Below are 21,047 nucleotides of genomic sequence, written 5' to 3'. Positions count from 1 at the left end.
GCAGAACATTACGGCGAATGCGTTGACGTAGACTCTGGTACGTTCATAACAAGTCTATTTTCGGCGTTCTTTGAACACGAGAACATTCGCGAGTGCTGTGCAGTTTGAAAGCAACCCAGACAGCGCCTATAAACTCGCTGCACTGTTGCAGCAGACACACGTATCGCTTGGAATGGCGCCCCGATCGTTTTTCAGGAGGCCTCAGTGCTGCATTAAGTATGCAGGCCCGGTTTCCGATTACGCCTCTGCCAGACACGTTCCCAAGAAAGACGGTGGAGGATGTATACACACGCGGGGAGGCGCGACGTATCTTAATCGCGTGTGGGAACGCCCGCGGTTTGTATACGGCGCGCCGGGGTCGGTTTACTTGTAAAGCGCTGGCGCCGGGTAACTAACTGCCGACCTCGGGGAAAAGGAAACAAACCGAGGGGCGCCCCGGCCCTGCGCAGACGACGTTCTTGGCCCTATTTAGCGCCAGCCTTGCGACAGCAGGACAGCTGAATACGAAAAAAGTTTACTTCGATGTCCTCCATAGAATAATAGTGCCTCCACCGGCGTCCACGTTGATGTACACGTTTAGAATAACCGTTCGCCTGGATGACGGCATATCCCGGATACGATCGTCGACCTGTTGCAGCTAAAAATATGATACATCCGACCAGGCGACACGTTTCTATCGATCCACGGTCCAATCTCGATAGTCCGGTGCCCTCTGCAACCGTAATTGGCGATCTTGTTCGGTCAGCTTGAAAAGACGTACTGAGCGTCTGCTGCGCGACCCCATGTTCAACAATGTGCGCTGAACTGTTTACTCCGATCCACTTTGGCCTTTACCATCATTGTCCTAGGGGACTTTCACATCGATTTACACTTTATATTTGGAACCTATAGGCCTCGGCAGATATGTGCGTTATCTCAATATTGTCTCCACTGATCTGCACACTCTTGGGCCACAGATGTGGTAACTCCTGCACGCCTTTTTCTGACCACTTTTTTGGAGTCGGTCACACCAACCACAGATACTCGCAATTCCCGAACATCTTCGAAATGATGTCAGCGCTGAAGTTTCTTCATAGCCGCGAATAGGTGGTAATCAGAAGGGGCCGAGTCCGGAGAATAAGGTGGGTGTGGCAGTACTACATGTCAGCGATGCCAGTCTTGGATGTCTGAGTCGTATAGCGAAGAGCTTTTTGTCAAGTGGCAAGGGCTCTTCTTTCGTCCATTTTGCTGACAGTTTCTTTTGAATTACACAGCGTATCCTCGGCAGAGTCTCCGTATAAGTCGTGTTGTTGATGGCTGCAGGTAGTTTATGAGAAGGATTGAATCCTTGTCCCAAAAGACTGGTCATGTGGTTTATTTGGGGGAGTGGACCAAACAGCAAAGTCATCGGTCCCATCGGATTGGTGAATGATGGGTAAAAGTCGGAAGCGCGCTTTCAAAGGAATTATCCCAGCATTCGCCTGTAGCGATTTACGGAAATCAGGAATGGCCGGTCGCGGGTTTGAACAGTCGTCCTCCCGAATGCGTGTCCAGTGTGCTAACCACTGCGCCACCTCGCTCGATCTGGCATGTGTTTTGCCACTGATCGTGCTGCACGGAGCTATTTCGGCGGGAGGCTGACTTCATGCTTCCACTGGATTGGTTGGGCTTTGGTCTCTGGTTCATGGTAGTGGACCAAAGTCTCTTCTCCTGTCACAAGTTTGGACATGAAACCTTTTGGGTCTTGGCTGTGGCGCTGAAGGGATTTGGGAATCCACTTGGCAGACATCTTTAAAAGCTTAAGGTGTTCGTGCACCATGCGGTTTAGTGTGCTTCTGGCAAGTTCTGGAGCAGCCTCCAGTTCCATGGACGTGATGCTCCTATTTTCCTGGGTATACTTGAAACCTTGAATGTTCTGAACCACTGTCATCTTCCTTTCAGAATTGAATAACGGGCGGCCACTTTTCCAGCCATCCACACAGTTGTAGACGGTTTATGGTGACTGTGCACTCTCTCCACACACACACACACACACACACACACACACACACACACACACACAGTCACGAATCACCTGTGAACATCTGAAACTTCCCCTTTGAATGTTAAGAAAGACTATGCTGGTAAACTTCTACTTTATTTGATACAGAAACAGCTGAGTAAAACTGAACGTACTCAGTTTTCTCTTTACTTATTCTGGTCGTTTCTAAACTGATACACAATATTTTAGCGCAAGGCAATCTGACTTTTAATATTCCCTACAAAAGAATAGCCCTGACTAACAATAACCTATACCCTTCATGAAACACTTACCTCACAAAAATCTTCGTTACTCGAACTACTGCAATACAGCGGGCGCCAATACTGCCAGCTAAATAAAAGATTCTAATTTTTTGGATGTGATTCTAACTACTGAAGGCACTAACTACTGATAGGCATATAGTTAGCAAATGAAAGATTTTGATAGAGAACCTACAATGTATTTACCTTAATAGTGTTCAAAAGTCATTATAAAATTCTTGACATCTGTTTTGACAAATTTCCTTTTTCTGACGGACACACGTCCAGATCGTCCGCTCATATTAACATCTCAGAACTCTGGCATCTCTCTCCCCACATCCACCACTGCTGGCATCTCACATCCAACTGCCCAACGCTACGCGCTGTTCACATCCAACTGCCCAACACTACACTAGTGAATATTCCAGCAGTGAGTCCAACCAGCACCTGACTGCACACAGCGCAGTCAGTGATTTTCATACAGAGCGCTACATGACGTCACCAACATAAAAACTTAAACAGCCTACTTACAGACTGACTCGCTCGGTACGAGCTACGTTGTGTCGGATACTTTGTAGATCACGTATGACAGTATTTCCACAGTTGTCAAAGTAGCAACAATGTATGAATTGTCTTCTTGGGAATGCAGGCTTTCTCAGCGAATTTCGTTGATGGCATCTACGCTGGTTATTAGACAAGTCGTGGCACCGCCTGTCGCAACGTTTCGACGAGTTTTCTACTCGTAATCTTCAGCTGAGGTCTTGCTTGAGGATGACGAGTAGGAGCAATACGACGCCACAATCTGGCTGACAGGCCGAGAAGATTTCATCAAGAGTACGCTTCTTGACAGTTTTGTGAAGACTTAGGTGCCAATGGCGCTAGGAGGCCCAAGCAACCACAACGTCGCTGACGGCGATCTTCAGTACAGCGGCCTTGCGCGTCATTTGGGGTCCTGCCGCGAGACACTCCCCACACGCTTTGCAGCCCGAGGCATTCTTAAGGCGGCGGTGCGTGGCGGGACTGGGGGCGGTCACGGCGGGGGCCCACGTATCGACTGCGTGTCGCGACGCCGGAATCGATATTAGCCGGCAAGGCGCTGCGAGACGCGGCTCAGCGCCTAATAGCGTGTTTACTCAGCGGCCTACCCGTAACGACCTGCAGCCGGTGACTCAGGTGGTCCTCCTGCAAAAAGGGGCGGATCTGCCGCGGGCGCCACCATTAACTGCCTGGCTCCTCCTCTTCCGCCTCTGTGTGCACTCAGAGTGAGTCTGCAGCCCCCGCGGGAGCGCCCGTCTCCTCGTCTCTCCAAGAAACCAACTCATCTTTAGCAGTACGGCTAAGACCGCTTACACCTGCCGCATAGTTTCAAGCGATAGTCCCGTGACATCGTTTCGTGTGGTTAAAACAAGTAGTGGCCTATACATCGTAAGACGTCATTTCTCATTTCATTATTCGAGAGCAGTTGTTAGCCAATGACTGAAGGTAAGTAACAGTGGACTGACACTTGAGCGGACATGGGGTGTGTTGACATTTCTGCTGTGTCAGACGATTTCATATTCGTTGGCTTCGACAACTCACAACTAGACTATCACATTCCAACGTAACCTATACCTGAGACTGTTTTCACGTTCGTTGTCCTACCCAACCCACAACCAAACTGTCACATTCTAATCCAATTTAGACACCATCTGGAGATGGTGCAAGCAGCCTGAAACTGGTAAAGACAAAACAATCATAAAAAAGCGAATGGTCGCAATTTTTTCTACCTTTAAATACATTAAAAGTAATTCCTAGTAACACATATTGTACACTATAGCACACTGTGTTACATTGCTGTATAGGCAACAAAGTAGTGTGCCTGAATGCCACCTGTGAAAAGCCGCTTATCCCAACAAGAGCTCCAGGCTCCGAAGAAACGCTTCTCCGCAGATGTGTTACTGCACACAAGTATTCCAAGCCCTAGGAGGCATCACGTATCTACAGCGTATCACTACTTCTAGACCTGATACTGGCAATTTGGTGAGAAAGAGAGCAACTAAGTTTCTTTAGCTCTCCTAAATCCAGTTGCAGTCGCTCTCTGATGGTTGCATCCAGTACACTTCCAAATTGTGGGAATGTGACGCCGCTTTTCAATCGCTGTTCCAAGTAGACATAGACATTTAAATAGGATTAAGATTGAGGCGAGTTAGAGCGACAATCGTGATGAGGGAGGGGGCGTCAGTGTTTGTCAAACCAGAAGCATACATAAAAGTTCTCATAGTTGTGCAACATGCAGTTGTCAGCACAGTGTTCCAATAACTGATTGCGCAGTAAACACTTCTCACTAGAGCGCCTTATGTCAAAAGCGATGTGTAATTCACATACTACTGTACGTAGACTTTAATGTGACAGCTGTAGGTTGGAGGGGGGGAGGGATGGAGGGGTTGAATTATGATGGCGGTCGATACCAGAAGGGGTTGGGCCTGTACTATCCCTCATTTACAACTTAGTCAGAAAGCAAGCACTCCATTTTGCATTGTGTTGAACGTCCCTCTTTGTTTTCTTATTTTATTTTGCATAGAAGGAAGACTATTCCTGGCTCATCAAGGTATTGGAGTACGGCGCCCTTCACCTCAGACAGGTGTGTAATCCCTGTGACGATACATCCGTTCTGTTTCACAGTAGCAAGAATCACGGTTGTAGGCTGCCAGGCCTGTGAGAGAGAAGCAGGGTTTGTTCTGTCCGCACCACTCCTCTCCCCACGGCGGTTGTTTACACTCATGACCGGCTGCCGAGTTAAAGTGTCCACACCGCAGGTGAGAGTGTTTATAGTCCATGCACTTCCCCTCGCACAGTAGAGACAAACAACGCTTAAAGGATTTTAGAATGTTCAGCGGAGCTATTGGTGTGATTTTTCTGCAGAAAAATCGAATAAAGATCTCCACTGGACAAAACTAAGCACGTGATTAATCAGTCTTGCCAATAAAACCTGAGAAATCACATTGCAACGTTCTTTATGACGTAATGATGTCAAACCGAAGCGCGTCATCAGCTTTTACAATTGAAACAGTACGGTAAAATTATTTCCCTTACTGACTCCTCCATGTGTAATTCGGCTGGACAGGGTGTCACTCCGTTTTAATGAGCGGAGCGGAATGTCTCCACTTTGTGCCCTTTCTACGGAAAAATCATTTATTTCCACTCTCTGTCTTAACTGCCTAAGAAAATCGAATTAGTCCCAGCATATAAGGGTATCTAAATTAAAAAACTGAGGAGGAAGAATTGGGATACAACACACAATGGAAAAGATTAAAATTTTATCAACATCTACATAATTACTCTGCAATCCACAATTAAGTGCATGACAGAGGGCCATCGACCTACCTTTAAGCTATTTTTCTACCATTCCACTCTCGAACGGTGCGCGGGAAATCTTTCTGTGCCAGTTATGATTTCTCTTATTTTGTCATGATGATCAATTCTCCCTATGTAGGTGGCCGCCAACATTTTTGCGCAGTCGGATGAGAAAACTGGTGATTGAAATTTCACGGGAAGGTGCTGCCGCAACGAAAAATGCCTTTTTATTTATGATTGCCACCCCAATTCACGTATCATGTCCCTGACACTCTGTCTCCTTTCTCGCGGAGATACAAAACAAGTTGCCTTTCTTTGAACTTATTCGATGTCCTCCTTCAGTTCCATCTGATGTGGATCCCACTCCGCACAGCAGTACTCCAGAATAGGGCGGACAAGTATGATGTAAGCAATCTCTTTAGTAGACTTGTTGCACCTTCTAAGTGTTCTGCCAATGAATCGCAGTCTTTGGTTTGCTCTACCCACAGCATTATGTATGCGATCGTTCCATTTTAGGTTATTTGTAATTGTAATCCCTAAGTACTTAGTTGAAATTACTGTCTTTACATTTGTGTGATTTATCGTATAACCGAAATTTAGCAGATTCCTTTTAGTACTCATGTGGATGACATGAGACCTTTCATTATTTAGAATCAATAGCCACTTTTCGCAAGATACTGATATCTTATCTAAATAGATTTCGCGATTGGTTCTGATCGTATGTTGACTTTAAAAGACTGTAAACGACAGTATCATCGGCAAACATTCCAAGTGGGCTGCTCACATTGTCTCCTACATCATTAATGCAGATCAGGAACATCAGAGGGCCTATAACACTTCCTTGGGGGACGCTACATATTAGGCCTACTTCTGTTTTACTCGATGGCTTTCCGTCAGCTACAACGAACTGTGACCTTTTTGACAGTAAATCACGAATCCAGTCACACAACTGAGCGACACTCCATAATTTGATTAGAAGACACTTATTAGGAGCAGTATCGAAAGCCTTTTGAAAATCTAAAAATATGGAATCAATTTGACATTCCCTATCGATATCGCTCATTATTTTGTGAGAATAAACAACTAGTTGTCTTTCGCAAGAACAATATTTTCTGAATCCGTGCTGACTGTCAGTAAATCGTTCTCTTTGAGGTAATTCATAATGTTCGAACACAGTATATGTTCCAAAATCCTACTGCTAATCGACGTTATTAAAACGGATCTGTAATTCAACGGATTACTCTTATTCCCTTTCTTGTATTGTGTTGTGAGCTGTCTAACTTTTCAGGCTTTAGCTACGGATCTTTCGAAGAACGAGACGTTGTGCGTGACTGCCAAGTGTGGAGCTATCGTATCACCATACTCTGGAAGGAACTTGGCCGATCTACGATCTGGACCGGAGACATTGCCTTCATTAAGGGATTTAAGCTGCTTAGCTACACCGAGGATATCTGCTTCTAAATTTATCATGTTGGCATTTGTTCTAGATTAGAATTGTGGAATATTTACTTCATGTATTAAAAAGAGATACTGTGACAATTTAAAGAACAGCCTTAGCTAGCATACGGTTGCAGCCAAAATTCCACTGCAGTCAGCCACGAGCAAAACACTGACACTTAAAGGGAAACAAACATCATTAATAAATTACTAAACAAGTAGTAGCTGCGGAGTCCAGAACAATGTAGTATTACTCTAGAAGCTAAATGTAACTGCTCATACTGTTCAGAGAAAGCTTTCAGAATGAAAGAGGAAGATAAGAGAGAGCTCACTGTACTCATGGGAGTTCAGTCGAAGCAACATAGGGCGTGACTGCAATAGCCTCTTACCACGTGGCAATGTCGAAGATGACTTACCAAGCAGTTGGCTGCTAAAGCACACCTGCTCGAAACAGTTGACCATGATGCTTTAAAACGGTAGCTCTTTATCGCGAGCGCCATTACACGTATCGGTGTGAGGTAAAGAACAGCAAAGTTGTAACGAGCCTGAAGGTTACAAGTAGTTGGAACTGAATGCGAAAACCGTTTGAGTCTTTCAAACGTGCAGCAACTGATGTGCGAACAAGGAGAACGAGGTCTGAGACGGCCGCTTACCGTAGATTTATGACCTTGCAGTGACCGATATCTAGTAAGCTTGCGAGTTCAAGTATTGTCTCCTGCTATCAGCGGCCAAGTTTTTCCTTATGAGATACAGAAATCAGATAATGCCTTCGTTCCTCAGAGGTTTCCCATCCTTTCCAAGTGCCAACCAACGTGAAGGAGGACGTTTTATGTTGGGCTGGCAGAAGAGCCAACACCGTGTTACTAGTGGAGGCCGAAATGCACGCGTTTTAGCTCACGCAGGCTAGCGTGAGGAGGGAAGAACTATACTGACGTGAGGTCTGGAACATGACAAGGAATTAGAATTCAGAAAGCGGACGTAATTAGTTTGATACTTAACTTTAATCCATTAATGATGAACGTCGCTCTTGACGGTACATGAGTCACAATATTATCTGTTCAGAAGACATAGTAACTGAATATGGCGCCTTGCTAGGTCGTAGCAAATGACGTAGCTGAAGGCTATGCTAAACTGTCGTCATGCAAATGAGAGCGTATATAGACAGTGGACCATCGCTAGCAAAGTCGGCTGTACAACTGGGGCGAGTGCTAGGGAGTCTCTCTACACTAGACCTGCCGTGTGGCGGCGCTCGGTCTGATAGTGGCGACACGCGGGTCCGACGTATACTAACGGACTGCGGCCGATTTAAAGGCTACCACCAAGCAAGTGTGGTGTCTGGCGGTGACACCACATTTTATGAACCAATGTGCCTCTTTTAAGAAGAAAGCGTCATAAAATTTTTAGCGGATTCTGAAAGTGACCGCCTTTTGGAGAAATTAGTAAGTTCTCTTATGATGATTGGATCATGGAGGAGATACCAGGCCACTGTTCTGCAGTACGTAATACTATGATTCTCCCTTTACTCTACGATGTTTCTTTTAGAGAAAATCAGCATGGGCAGTTTTACACGCATTGATATAAAATTGACGCTAAAAAAAGAAATACACCGGAGCGTTACCTGTAACGATGGTATCAATATTCGATTGGAGAATAAAACAAAGAAAAAACCGTCCGAACGGGCATTGAAGGCATAACGGCACCGACCTGCCGCCGTGTCATCCATAGCTCAGTATACCGACCGTTATCAGTGACATGTGTCGACTTGCCTAATCAAAGGACTCTGAATTATATTGCATGTCGCCCCCCTTGTTTCCTACATTTTGTAGATACAAGTTAAGTATTGTCAAAACTGTTTTATAGAAATAAAACTATTAATGTTATTTGTTTGAACTTTTGCATAGCATTCCGAGAACGCTGTATCCCCTAGGCACCCTATAAGCGACGAGTGGGCGAGATCCAACAGATACGGATGGGCATGTGATCAACACACCTTTCTACCGACCGTTGTCAGTTTTCGTGACCGGATCCGCTACTTCTCAGTCAAGTAGCTCCTCAATTGGCCCCACAAGGACTGAGTGCACCCCACTTACCAACAGCGGACGCTACACCCGGACGGTGACCTATCCAGGAGCTAGCCAAGCCCGACAAGCGCTTAACTTTGGTGATATGACGGCAACAGGTGTTACCACTGCGGCAAGGGGCCGTTGGTGTTTGGAGAATAAATCTGACTTTAATAAACTGGGGCCCCTTTTTTTTGTTATCTGACTTCGCGGGAGCGCTGATGCACGTGTCTCAGCATGTGCCGAAGCTGTCTGGAGTTGTCAAAAATGGTTCAGACTGCCGCTGTATCACCCTTTTTTCCACTGGTGTTTCTTAGTTTCACCAGAGGTTAGGTGTGTTTTGTTATCACGCTGACCACAGTCAAAGCATTAGCGTCTGCCTTCTGTTTGCTGCATGAAACAACCAAGTTTGGGCCCCTATATCGCCTATCGCGTCTTTCTCTAAAAGGGTACGGTAGGCGTACTGCAGATGTTTCGTCGTAGATACTCGGTCGGCAACGGCTGAGTTCCATCGTGGATGCTTGAGATTGTACTCTATGGACAACGTTTGGGATGCACTGTGCCGTAAACTGAGAAGTAATGATGGAGCCACCTTCACGGTCTCTGGCTAAGCTTACGTGGCAGTCTTTATTTTTGTTGCCTTTCTCCTGAGATTAGCTATCCGCGGTCGTGTATTAAGGAACATTCGTGCAGGTTGCGTGCACTTGTATAGGCACGTGAAGAGATGCTGTGTAAGGTGAGTGGGAACCAAATAGGCAGTTGCTGGAAATTTAGATTGCCGCCCTTGACCATTTCAGGTCTTCCCGCGGTAGGCACCGATGGTATCGCGACTGGTCACCGCTTGTTACGCGCTCCCTTACACAGTGTTGCGGCAACTAACTCCTCTGCTTTGCGGTTAGCGTCATTTTACATAGTAGCCGCTGTAGCAATCTCCCACGAAGCCGCACTCTTTCACTAGCCGACTAGAACCGCAGATACTGACGTAACTTTATAGATACACAGGAACAGCTGTTGGGTTTCATGCAAGAAACGAGTGCTTGTCCCTTGTTGCATGTAAGAAGAGGGTTGCAAGGACCCCCCACTATTACTAAACCTCCAGAAATGTCTCAGATTAACCGGTGTGTCTGCAGATGGTGGCGTAAGGGGCGTACACTACAGCTGGCCACACTTTCCCCACCCGAATTTTGCGATAATTAAGCCAGTCCGGACTTGAACTTTGTAAGCGGGAACGTGGAAATTCTTCCTATCTGTTATGTGGAGAGGTTCTCCAAGTTTATGTCCCCTTGCAGAGCCGTAGCAGCGCCGTCGGATTCTGAAAGTGCAATACTACTGTCTAGTATTACGCAATTAAGTATCCGCCCCCGGTACCTGAGTGGTTAGCGTGACAGAATGTCAATCCTAAGTGCTCGGGTTCGATTCCCGGGTGGGGCGGAGATTTTCTCCGCTCAGGGACTGGGTGTTGTGTTGTCCTTATCATCATCATTTCATCCCCATCGACGCACAAGTCACCGAAGTGGCGTCAAATCGCAAGATTTGCACCAGGCGAACGGTCTACCAGACGTGGGGGCCCTGGTCACACGGCATTTACATTTTTACGTAATTAAGTGAGAAGAAGTTTTTTTGTGCAAATGATTTTCACACGGGATGCTTTCATGGTGAATTTACTTAAAACACAACATAAAATGAACTTGTTCACACTGATTATAAGCTATTAATGATATGAGAACATGGTCTACCGCATGACTAGATCGAAGGCATCCTGTCGACGACTGCCGACCACGGCACCCAGTCTGAAACTAGAGCGCAGAATCAGTACAGTTCGTATAAGATCGTACATCTTCGGTTTTGCCAAAGTTATTCATTTATTTCTTAATATCAACGTTTCCTGGCATTGTAAAATTACGAAAAGATAGTATTTATGACCCGTAGATTTCTCATAAAGCCCGAGTGGCAAAAGGCACCTTTTGTTAGCACATATTTATTATTAATAATTACTTGATTCGTGCCAGACTAAATGTACTTTCCCAACTTATCTCTTTGCTGACGTCACAAGCGATTTCTCTGCATCGGCACCTCATCACACTGGCTCTGAATGCGCCAGATGGTCAACCGCCTCTGCTACCTACCGCTCGCTCCTCACTCTGTATATACTGCAGAGCCGATACATTCACTTCACATATGTGAAACAGCAAAACTGGAAATAGAAATGCGCTCTTGTCTGCAGATAAGGGGTACCTTACAGGGTCGTCTGGGAAATATGACGTGTCGCTGATGATTCTGCCTAGTTCTAATTTTGTATAGCATGATGGATTAATAATATTAAGGCAAGGGCAATTAATGCATGTAAAACGCCTGTCGTATCTATTAAGAACGAAATGAGAAACTATAAAACAGTTAGAAGGCATCTATAAATTATAATATTGGATTGTGGAGTGCAGCTTACTACATTCGTCTTCTGGTTGAATCTCTTTCTTTTTGTCCACCTTCGCTTCCTAATTTATAAATGGAAAATCTGGTTCTGCCTTGAGAAAACACAATTATAAATAGCCAGTTATCAACATACACACATCTGACAACCGTGGGTGTGCTCTAACTGACGTGTTTCACACTTCTGTGGCTTGCATATACACCTATGGTGTAGTGTTCTTAGTGTTACATGGAACCGTCTTTTCTGTGAGTTTACCTCCATTTTTTTCAAAGGGCAGATGGCAATGTGCCATGCGTAAGGTCTTTATATTTTAAGTATCCGATTATCTGAATATGGCAATATAACTTTGCTCAAACGAGTAATCAGGATATGTAACAATTGCTACCTGTGCAAATATATTTTTCTGGAACTTTTTTTGCACTGATACAGATATATTTCATTTACTGTGTTCCACAGAGCGGCTGACCTATACTTCTTAACACATAATGTTTATATCACCCAAATAGTGAAATACTGGGTGTTAGGAAGCGTAGCTCAACCATCAAGTAGAAGCATGAAAAAGCCAAATCTACAAAAATGTACAAGCTGGAGCAAAATAATAGCTGTATTGCCTATGTCAAACAGCCGTTGTTGTTGTTGTGGTCTTCAGTCCTGAGACTGGTTTGATGCAGCTCTCCATGCTAATCTATCCTGTGCAAGCTCCTTCATTTCCCAGTACCTACTGCAACCTACATCCTTCTGAATCTGCTTAGTGTATTCATCTCTTGGTCTTCCTCTGCAATTTTTACCCTCCACACTGCCCTCCAATGCTAAATTTGTGATCCCTTGACATGTCCTACCAACCGATCCCTTCTTCTAGTCAAGTTGTGCCACAAACTTCTCTTCTCCCCAATCCTATTCAAAACCTCCTCATTAGTTACGTGATATACCCACCTAATTTTCAACATTCTTCTGTAGCACCACATTTCAAACCCTTCTATTCTCTTCTTGTCCAAACTGTTTATTGTCCATGTTTCACTTCCATACATGGCTACACTCCATACAAATACTTTCAGAAAAGACTTCCTGACACTTAAATCTATACTCGATGTTAACAAATTTCTCCTCTTCAGAAACGATTTCCCTGCCATTGCCAGTCTACTTTTTATATCCTCTCTACTTCGACCATCATCAGTTATTTTGCTCCCCAAATAGCAAAACTCCTTTACTACTTTAAGTGTCTCATTTCCTAATCTAATTTTCTCAGCTTCAGCTGATTTAATTCGATTACGTTCTATTGTCCTCGTTTGGCTTTTGTTGATATTCATCTTATATCCTCCTTTCAAGACACTGTCCATTCCGTTCAACTGCTCTTCCAAGTCCTTTGCTGTCTCTGACAGAATTATAATGTCATCGGCGAAACCCAAAGTTTTTATTTCTTATCCCTGGATTTTAACACCAACTCCAAATTTTTCTTTTGTTTCCTTTACTGCTTGCTCAATATACAGATTGAATAGAATCGGGGAGAGGCTACACTCCTGTCTCACTCCCTTCCAAACCACTGCTTCCCTTTCATGGGCCTCGACTCTTATTACTGCCATCTGGTTTCTGTACAAATTGTAAACAGCCTTTCGCTCCCTGCATTTTACCCCTGCCACCTTTAGAATTTGAAAGAGAGTATTCCAGTCAACACTGTCAAAAGCTTTCTCCAAGTCTACAAATGCTAGAAACGTAGGTTTGCCTTTCCTTAATGTTCCTTCTAAGATAAGTCGTAATGTCAGTATTGCCTCACGTGTTCCAACATTTCTGCGGAATCCAAACTGATCTTCCCCGAGGTCCGCTTCTACCAGTTTTTCCATTCGCCTGTAAATAATTCGCGTTAGTAATTTGCAGCTGTGACTTATTAAACTGATAGTTCGGTAATTTTCACATCTGTCAACACCTGCTTTCTTTGGGATTGGAATTATTATATTCTTCTTGATGTCTGAGGGTATTTCGGCTGTCTCGTACATCTTGCTCACCAGATGGTAGAGTTTTGTCAGGGCTGGCTCTCCCAAGGCCGTCAGTAGTTCTAATGGAATGTTGTCTATTCCTGGGGTCTTGTTTCGACTCAGGTCTTTCAGTGCTCTGTCAAACTGTTCACGCAGTATCGTATCTCCCATTTCATCTTCATCTACATCCTCTTCCATTTCCATACTTTTGTCCTCAAGTACATCGCCGTTGTATAGACCCTCTATATACTTCTTCCTCCTTTCTACTTTCCCCTCTTTGCTTAGAACTGGGTTTCCATCTGAGCTCTTGATATTCATACAAGTGGCTCTCTTTTCTCCAGAGGTCTCTTTAATTTTCCTGTAGGCTGTATCTATCTTACCCCTAGTGAGATAAGCCTCTACATCCTTACATTTATCCTCTAACCATGCCTGCTTAGCCATTTTGCACTTCCTGTCGATCTCATTTTTTCCATAATGGATTAAGGAACACCATTACTCTGTGGAAAATTACTGAGGAAGGAAGTCCAGAAACCTATCAGATACATGTTACTGTGCTGTAACCTCACGTGCAAAAGACATGCGATTAATTACAATGCATTGTGCTCATATTTCGGTAGCCACATTTATGAAAAAGAGGGAGAAAATAAGAACATTAACAAATATTAGATCCACTATTTGTTCTATGTAATAATCTCAATCTGTAACTTCTGGAGACGGGTCTGAAAACATACGCAACAGGCAAAAGATAACAATATAAATTTGGTGATATAATGACCGGTTGCTGTAATTTCTTCTTTCATTTTTATGTTTAGCCTAATTTGGCTAAAAGTTCGGCAGGATTTAAGGAAAAGCACTTTTTTAGCTAATTTTGTTTTAATGACAGAAGGAAATAAAGTCGTAATAAATCTGTTGATTCGTCGGAAGGGAACTGTATGTGGCTGTGATTCGTGATGCATTTATTTGCTCGGAAGTAGACTATTAAAGAGATGGTCACAAGCTTCAGTTGACGAGTCACGTGAAGAACTATTTTTAAATTTCTGCTGAATCTGTCGTCACAGAGAGTTCTAAGAAAACATTACTCGTCCAAACATACATACAGTGCAGCACATCAGACTAAAATTAGCGACTAAACAGTGGCGCAGTGGACTCGTATATGCAGTGTGCGAGGACCAAATCCTGTCTGTCATGTTACCAGTCACTTTTATTAACTTCCTCCTTACGTTTCTCGGCGGATTATGCCTCCATCGACAGACATATTTATTTACATTAATGAAACATTGACGCCTTGTAAATATGATTTTCTGTGCAATCTGCAGCAGAGAATTTCAACGGCCACACTGTCCAGTGAAGCATCCAGTTGATCACCTGACGTCCCACTTAAGATTCCGTTCTCCTCAGTCATCCTACAAAGTAAGTGACTTATACGATTTTTTGGGGGGAGAACTATTGAAACAATCACGGTAAATTGTTAGGCATATTGTTTATTGATTCTTGGACAACATTTCTAATGTTTTTAAGAACATCAGTTACCATTAAACCACTACATCCTAGGAGTTAAACGTGTTGTGTCCAAAATGAGGTGCGTCCATGACGGAAGTTCTGCAGTTTGTAAATCTTATCTGAAATCCAAAGACAAACAATTTTCTTAAATTGTAGGATGTTGCGCACGGAGTAATGGCACAGTTTTTTGAAAATTGAAAAAATAATAAAATAGCATATGTTTGAAGTAAAGATGTATTTTTGTCGTGTGTTTTTGGTCATGTTTTTACAATAATTAATGAATAAAGTAAAAAATAGCCTATTACGCCTTACAGTCATCCGCGTGGAGTAATACAGCCAATTTTTTAAATGTATTCGTTAGCACGACAAAATTACATGTCTGTTAAAAACGTCCGCCATTTTATTAGTTTCTCAAATAAAAAAAAAAAAGCTCTGCTGTTGCTCTGGGCGCAACATACAGTAGATGAAAATTGTTTGTCTTTAGATTTCGGACAAAATTTGCAGACTTCAGGACTACCTCATGGACACGCCTTATTTTGGACAGAGCACGTTAAATCTTCGGATGGAGGCTTAATGGTGACTGAATTTCTTTAAAAAAAATGAGAAAATGTTGTCCAAGAATCGATAAATAATGTGCAGAAAGATTTTGCTTCATTAATTTTTCAAAGAATAAAAATGATAAAAAGGAGATTGGACTCTTAAATGTGAGGCCCTGTGAACATGGCTGTTGCCATCTTGGAAAACTGGAGTGTCCACAGCATACAAAGCCATTAATATACACAGACAAACGTCCTTGTTGGTGCTTCACATTTGATGTTTGTTCTGTGCGCCGGTGAAGTTTCGAACCGTTCTGGCTGATGCAGAGCCGTAGTACACCGTCAAAATGGCGTCTACATACGACTCACGTTACAAGCAGCGTGCTGTTGTTGAATTCTTTTGTGTAGAAAAAGAAACTGTGGTGGACATCCATAAGCTTTTGTGTGCAGTATATGGCGATGCTCCAGTTGACAGGAGTATAGTTGGGCGATGGGTAAAGAAAATCACAGCCTCAGAAAACCCAGAAACAGAGCTTCATGATCAGCCATGCTCGGAACGTCCTGTCACAACCACTGCTCCAGACATGCTGAATCGTGCGGATGTTATTATTCGTGCCGACCGGAGCATCACAACTCGACAATCGGCTCTGCAGCTATCGGTCAACGAAGGAAGTGCGTCTGCAATGATGGAGACCACGGATATTCAACGAGGTGCTCGCGATGGGTTCCATGAATGCTCAAAGAGAACCACAAGATTCAAAGAAAGGCCATTTCATCTGAATTGTTGAAGCGTTTTGAGACCGGCGGAGAGGCCTTTCTCTCACGGATTGTTACGGGGGGACGAAAGCTGGGTGCACCACTTTGCGCCGGAAACAAAAGGGCAGTCCATGGAATGACATGATCCTCATTCACCACAAAAGAAGAAATTCAAGACAACCCCCTCTGCCGGAAAAGTCATGGGTACAGTCTTCTGGGATTGTGATGGCGTCATTCTCGCGGCTGTGATGCCAAGAGGGTCAACTATCAATTCAGAGACATACGTGAAGACTCTGAATAAACTCTAGTACCATTTCCGACATGTTCTATAGGACAATAATCCAACTGAAATCTTGTTCCAACACGATAATGCACACTCACACGCATGTCTGAGAACCCGGGAACACATCGCTTAATTGGGTTGGATATCATTGCCTCATCCACCCTACAGTCCAGACATGGCACCCTCGGACTTCCTCGGACTCTTTGGGCCACTTAAAGGTTTTCTACAGGGAACACACTTCGAAGATGACGACAGTGTCAGTGATTCAGTGAAAACATGGCTACGCCTACAGGACAAGAGCTTTTACCAGCAGGAAATACATGCTCTTCCACAAAGTTGGCGCCCGGCCGTAGAACGTGATGGAGACTACGTAGAAAAATAGGACATGGACAAGACATGTTGATGTATGTTGTCACCAAATTCTGACTCTTAACGATAAATATGTTCTGAGAAAATGAATGTGGGGCATTACTTATTGAACTACCCTCGTATGAAGAAGTAGAAGAAAGGGCTTTACATAGTGTCTCAGAACGTTGAAATAAATATCTTGATTAATGATCACGGTAAGTTCAATAAGTGTACCCAAGTCACAGTACGGAAAACAGCCCCAAATGTCTCAGGACCACCTCCGGGCTTAACTATATCTTACACACTCTGCAAGTTTAACGCCTCGTTGGGCCTTCCTTGCGCTCGAAGTCTTGCATCATTCGAAAAGTGGCAGAATGACTCCTCGGGCGACACTACACGCCTTATACCATCTACTGTCTTGTTTCTGAGTTTCTTGCTCTATTGAAGATGTCCAGTTGTATGTCCTGCCCTGCACAAATGGTCTGTTACGAGGTACGCGACTACGCATGTCCATTACATGCAGTTCGCTTCGCAATGTTCGCTCTGCGTTCGCCGACAGCAGCAAATACCGTCATTTCAACTACTTCTGGCTGGAATTGGTAGCCACATAATTTTTTTTTAATCGTGGTCGCCGTTGTCTGTGAAAATATTTATTGACGAAATCTAGAAGTGCAGTACTACAAAAATTGTGCTTTAGCACATGTCAGAACTTCAAAACATACCTGCCATGTAACTTATACGCTGATCAGACAGTGTTATGATCGCCGCGTGGGATTAGCCGAGCGGTCTAAGGCGCTGCAGTCATGGAGTGTGCCGCTGATCCCGGTGGAGTTTCGAGTCCTCCCTTGGGCATGAGTGTGTGTGTGTGTGTGTGTGTGTGTGTGTGTGTGTGTGTGTGTGTTTGTCCTTCGGATAATTTAGGTTATGTAGTGTGTAAGCTTAGTGACTGATGACCTTAGCAGGTAAGTCCCATAAGATTTCACACACATTTGAACATTTTTTTGACCCACCAAGGCCTCATTGCCTTCCATACCATGACGCGTCGCCACTGTTATCCGTGCAATTTGTGGTCTGGCTGATCAGTGTATATGTCATCATCACTCCATATTCTGAGTATTAACTGTCAACGGGTTTGAAACCAACTGTCGTTCACAAGGCGTATCACTCTTCTTCGGTCCATGAGCCACTGTCCTTACGCTGTATTATGTGATTGATATGTGAGTTCATAAGCAGTTGTTCTGATCGAGGAGGCCCCAAATTAGTCGTTACACTTGTTAAATATGATGTGATGAACCGAAGGCTATCGATGTGTTCTACAAGAGTAATGCGACTCTTAGAGACTCTGTTATTGTTACCCCCTGGCATGCTGGCCGGAGGGAGCTTCCAACGCTTAGTTTCTTCATCGGGGGAATGTCGCTGACTTTTACCCGAAATCCTGTACATCCTGTGTGACCCTACTCCTCCTCCTCCTTCTCCTCCTCCCCATTATTTTTTTTTTTTTTTTTGGTCCTAAGGCGGCTTAAGACAGCCGTCTGTCGCCAGGTGGGCGATGAAACACCTGACAAACTGCCGCCAGTGTCCCGAGCCGCCGCCTCTTGTCGGATTACGTTGTATTCCCTTATATCAGGCTTTACTGACTACGTCGACGGCTTGCCAGGTGGAGACAACCGCAGCAGCAGGACTGCAGCCTTGGAGACTCGTCTCCGGCAGCGCCGCGTCGTGACAAAGGCCGCCACAGGTGTCGACCTGCCGTGACGGCGGGAAGCCCAGCTGCGTGCTCACGCATAGCTCTCCATTCCGTGCAGCAACCGAGGAATGCGACTACAGTCCGCCCTGCCACCCTTTCACAAACTTGTTGAAATCACCTGCAATACCGCAATGATTCACCGACATAAATTTCTCGGGAAACCGCTCGGTTTCATTCCACTGCTCCTTAGCTCAGCTACTTTGATGCCAGATTAACGATCCAGTGTGTGCGTATTTCATTCTCGTCGTCAGGCTATTTTTCCAGTGTTAAGTCATTGGAAATGCTTAGTGTGCCTCGATAAATGCACACGTTATACCTCAGTTGGTTACCTAACAAAGAGAGCAGGTAGATTGCAGGGGTTTATTTTACACCTCCACTTCCGTAGGACCAACAAAGTCATACGCAGATGAGAAGCTGCTAATGTATATTACCTTAATCAATAATATGATACAGAAACTAGCAACTTTTCCAGGAACTCCCCGACAAAATGGGAGTGATCCACGAGCAGATTCTTCCCTTTATACTTGAATATGCGAGGGTTACTGCTAAGATTTTTTTAATGCTTTGGTAGCCTATCGACAACGGACGCAGCAGAATACTGCACGCCTCTCTAAACAAGTCCAAATGCAGATTGTATTTCTGCCTAGTGTTAATTGAGTGAAAGCTGCTAATACTTGGGAATAAGGTCACGTTATTAAGAAGAAACAACATTAAAGAAAATAAGTATTGAGAGGCTAATGGCAGGATTCCCAGACGCCTGCACAGTGGTCGACAAGAGTTCCGCGAACTTACACCACACATTGCTCGAACGGCCCGTTTCTGAGCGCAAAATATCCTTTGTGAATAGGAAGAGTTCCCACACAATATAACGCCGTGTCAAAAGCGAATTACAATAGGCAAAGTAGACTAATTTTAGTGTTGGGTCCTCACTAATTCCGGTACTGTTCTAGTGGTAAATATAGAAGAATTCAGTTTTTGAACAAGACCCTAAACTTATGATTTCCATGACAGTTTACTGTCTATCTGAACATCTATAAATATGGGCTGATCAGACTCACTAATCATGTCAGTTGAATTGTGTGGTGGAAACCGTAAAAATTGAATCGTACTGCGGTGAGTTAGCATCAGTTTATTTTCTACAAGCCATGCACTTGTATCCTGAACTTCACTGTTTGATACACTGCCTATGTTGCACTGAATATCCTTCACTACCAAGCTAGTGTCATCAGCAGACAGAAATATCTGCCGTGCGGGATTAGCCGAGCGGTCTAGGGCGCTGCAGTCATGAACTGTGCGGCTGGTCCCGGCGGAGGTTCGAGTCCTCCCTCGGGCATGGGTGTGTGTTTGTTCTTAGGATAATTTAGGTTCAGTAGTGTGTAAGCTTAAGGACAGATGACCTTAGCAGCTAAGTCCCATAATATTTCACACACATTTGAACAGAAATATCTTGAAATTTTGGAAAGCATTCTGTAATTGGAGCAAAGCAGCGGTCGGTATAAAATGCTAAAAACTCAGATAACCTGTCGGAAGTGACGGAAACTTGGCGAGCTCACTCAGGAGGCTACGAATAATACATATGTAACGTTTCGCATTCGTAGCATTGTTTTCGGTTGAGAAAAAAATGTGGTGCATTACTTTCTGGGCAACCCTCGTACAGAAACAGTAGCGGTCCCACCAGATCTTTTCGATCTTTGATACGAAACGACTTTAGAAAATAACTTACACGTGTCATCCCACGTTAAGACCGTTGTCTAAAGAGAGTACATGTTCCGGGCTTCCTGCAGACACAGCTCTGATGCGGCACGGGCAGCAGGTGAATCGCAGCGTGCGAGTGAAAAGGCACAGCAACTGGAAACATACTCCAAAGTTGAAATTATGGGCAAAACGTCTAAACTGCTCACAGTTTCAGCGTGAAGATCTGGCAGTATGCGATCCAAAGGCAAGGTCGAGTCCAGCGGCAGTTAAATAGTGCCAATAATGTGATAAAGATCTCAGAGACGTGGGTAATGCTAATCGGGATGGAAGACCGGAGACATCGATCACAGACGACAATGTCGACGGCATCGAGGAAATGATTCTCAGTAGTCGCAGATTTTCCGACGACGAGGACGTTCATACAGCGTTTGTCGAATGACTCCGTGACGAAGGAGCGGATTTCCATCGTCGAGAAACTGAACGATAGCTAAAGCGTTCCGACCGTTGTTTGCAGATACCTGGTGCCATACGTTGAAAATTTGTGTTACGTATCGGTGTCACTTTAAAGTGCAATGAAGCGTTCAATAGAAGTTAGTCGCCCTGCCATACTTTTTGACATCTGCTCACAGGAGGAGGCGGGAAGAAGTAGGAGATACAATACTGCGGTTACAGTTAATTGGAGTACTGAGTAGGTG

At 44.3% G+C, this 21,047-nt stretch overlaps 1 protein-coding gene across 1 annotated transcript in view; it reads left to right on the top strand.

Annotated features, from left to right (window-relative positions):
- Nucleotides 1–21,047, top strand: part of LOC124776629 — a 455,847-nt gene that overhangs the window by 291,836 nt on the left and 142,964 nt on the right. The window lies entirely within an intron of this gene.

This window comes from Schistocerca piceifrons, chromosome 2 (genome assembly GCF_021461385.2).
Source record: "Schistocerca piceifrons isolate TAMUIC-IGC-003096 chromosome 2, iqSchPice1.1, whole genome shotgun sequence".
NCBI classification, from domain to species: domain Eukaryota; kingdom Metazoa; phylum Arthropoda; class Insecta; order Orthoptera; family Acrididae; genus Schistocerca; species Schistocerca piceifrons.
Note: the sequence above shows the minus strand (reverse complement) of the source record. Positions and strands in the feature narration are given on the sequence as shown.